The sequence below is a fragment of the Polyodon spathula genome, chromosome 4 (genome assembly GCF_017654505.1).
Source record: "Polyodon spathula isolate WHYD16114869_AA chromosome 4, ASM1765450v1, whole genome shotgun sequence".
NCBI lineage: Eukaryota > Metazoa > Chordata > Actinopteri > Acipenseriformes > Polyodontidae > Polyodon > Polyodon spathula.
In genome coordinates this window covers 57692770-57696129 of record NC_054537.1, presented here as the reverse complement: position 1 = coordinate 57696129, position 3360 = coordinate 57692770, and positions in this window count along the sequence as shown.

Sequence of the window (3360 nt, the reverse complement as noted above, 5' to 3'; positions counted from 1 at the left end):
GATTGTCAAAATAAAAAAAGGCCTTTCAGGGATATTATCACAGTGCTACGGAGTAACAGTTTTAAAAAGGTAACGGAATAACAAAAGATGGACATCGGTTTAGCAGAGTTACAGCAGCTATATTTCTATTACCCAATTGTTAACGACAGTTAGACCAAAGGTTTTAAGAAGTTAAAAAAAAAAAAAAAGAACACTTGTTAAAAGTAACTCTTCCAGCATTGACCAACCTTCATAAAACTATGAGAAGTATGTATTTGTCCTGAGTCCAGTAATTGCGGCTTGCCAGTCCATTTTAACTATTATTTTCACTGTGGCAGACAGAATCACGTGACACACACCAGCGCTCTGAATGGATATTGTCGGGAACCTGTTGCTAGTAGGATTGCTGTCCACTTAAGCAATCGATTTGCCAGGCAGTTGCCAGAACGTTGACAGTATGTCGTCAGGGCTGTTACACGGGGCAGTCCTCACAGGATTTGATCTCAGGCGATACAAGCTGATAGTAAATTGACTCGTGTAAGAAGGGCTTTAGACAGAATTTTACACACTGCAGTCTGCTTTCATATAAATTCTTCATGTGCCCCTGAATTGTACTGATAGAGATAGCAGAGTAGGACATTCCTGAGTATTCTGCCCCTGGAAAGAAGATTGTAACACACTTTGGTTTGGTTATAATAGATACCCTATGTAAAAGGTTATTTGTAAACAGCACTACATTGTTTATAAGAGGACTGAACCAGGAAATATCAGACTAATTCTAAATAGATATATTATACCCAAGTAACCATCCTCGGAGAAGTGGGACCAAAGAATGTGTGAAGAGGAAGAATTCAAAACTGGGATCATTGTTTCAATGTTTTACTGTTGTTAGCAGAATGGTACAGTTAACCATGTATTAACTGTGACACTTATTTCTGAAGGGTAATTCAAAATAACAACACATAATTTACCCTTAATTTAGAATACCAGGAGAAATGAAGGTCAGTGGGCATCGTTTGATCCCAGCCCCAAGTCTTGAGACTCCTGGAGGACAAAAATAACTGTCTGTTTGAGCTCATGGAGCATGGAAGCTAATACCACACTCACTATGGAATTCCCATTGAAGAACAGCAGTCAATAAATGAACCTACACTGCACTGACTGTAATCCTCACCCTGTACACCAAGTTGTTGTGCCTTTACCAGAGGAGCCAGTCAAGTTAAGCTGTCCATTGTGCAGCAGCTCAGAATCAGCTTGTTCATTTCTTTAAGAAGTGATGGCAGTGACTCCGATTCATTGGTTTCAGACACTGATCAGGACAATGCAGCAATTAAACCAAACGGTAAGTTACCAGCATTTACTGCATTTCATTTATAGTGAATTTTAGCAGTTGTAGCAAACACCAAACGCTGTAACAAAGTACCTGTTTATAAATGTCATAAGCCGACACTGACAGGAGAGATAACACCTTTACAAAAAGTGGAGTAGTCCACCTTTTGTGGAACGAGACTTGAGTCCTGTGCAGGTCGTGGATAATTTAAGTTGGGCCAGTAAGTTTTGGTGACTTTTTATATATGTCTCTAACGACACTGTAATTACACTGTAGTTACACAGCCATTACACTTAGGGTTATGCAGTTAAAATGCAACAGCATGCTTAATTACAAAACAAAAAATGTAGCTAGCATCTTTTTAGTTATTCTGTATACATGTGGTTGTGCATTTACAATGTAATGACCATGTTACCACATATGCAATTACAATGTAACTACAGTGTAGTTAGAGACAATAGTATAGTATTAGTATTAATAGTATTACCATGTTTATATGTGTAACATGGTTGTTACCTAGCTTTATGCTTTTTCTTGTAAAACGTTATAAGTACAGAAAACACTTATTTAGCATCTTTTAGTACAGGAGATTTAACAATAATAATTTTCCTTTGGTATAAAGCTGCAGCATTTTGAACTGGCTACAATCTGTGAAGGGAATCGGAAGGAAGGAGAAAATTCCACCTCAACTCTACAAAATGTTTTATTTTTATTTAGCTTCCTGGAATTCAAATAGAGCTTACAATTGACATCATTCCCCCGCTGCTGCAGATGGTATCAGCAGGACGGCTGTTTAGTTCACTGAATCACCTAGGACCTGACTTTCCTGTTTGAGTAAAACAAGAAAGTTAAAAAAAAAGCCATAAACTGACACACTTCCATTTGCTATGAAGAGCTCAAGCATGCAGTGTTAAACTAAACATGCTTTTTCATTTTAAACCACGACATCTGGCTCTATAGTTGGTTAAAGAAAGTTCCCAGTTTGCTTGCCTTGCATGTTACTGCTTCCTAAGTCAGGGTCAAAGCTTGTCACTAGCTGCCAATAGGGAAGCACACTCTTTGTAAAAAACATTTCTGGTGAAGAAGATGGCACAGAAGGATAAACTACAGAAGCACACATTCAGCCAGGAATCATATGTTAGTGTTAAACTGAACTTGACTCTTACTGTTGATCTGATTTCCCTGAGAAGCATTGAAACACTCTTTTAAATCCCTATTTACTACAGTATTACTTTGTGTCTATTTCTATAAAGCTAAATTCCTGTGCACTTTTACACAACTATTCATCCCATATCACCCCATTTGGTTTGCACTACCTGTTATTATTATTACAAGCTGGATATAATTGGTAAATGGAGGCTGGAGAAGGAGATACTGGCTTTCTAGGGGAAAGGGGAATTCTAGAGGAATTAAACACCTTAATGTACCATCTGGTAGCCCTACATCAACAAATACAAAACAGAGTGACAGAAATGTTAACTCCTGTTGTTTTAATAGTAGCTAGTACCATCAATGTAGCTGCTAATGGTGTGCTGTGCATAGTGAAACCTGGAGATGATGGAGCAGAACCAATCTGAGACAGCCAATCAGAGGGATTCACAAGTGCCATTACTGCCCTTCTAATAGATTCCCAAAATAAAAGCATAGCAAAATGTACCCAGCACAGTGAAAGTATGATAAAGCATAGGTAAGCATATTAAAAAACATGGTAAACTATGGTAAATATATAGTATAACCAAGGGAAAATCATGCAAAAACTGCAAATGTATGGTGTTAAACATTTAGAAGAGTGAATCAAAGTTGGATAGAGGGGAGGGAGAAGAGGAGATGGATTTTTAAACTTAAGTATGAAAGCTCTACTTTTTCTATGACCAATGTGGGCCAGTAACGATGTCTTCCTACTTACATGCAAATATCTATTATCAAATAGTATTTATATTGTTCTTTCTGAGCCAACCCTTCCAGAGAGAGAGAGAGAGAGAGAGAGAGAGAGAGAGAGAGAGAGAGAGAGAATCAGAAGCATCGACCCATTCAGGATGACAGGTTTAATT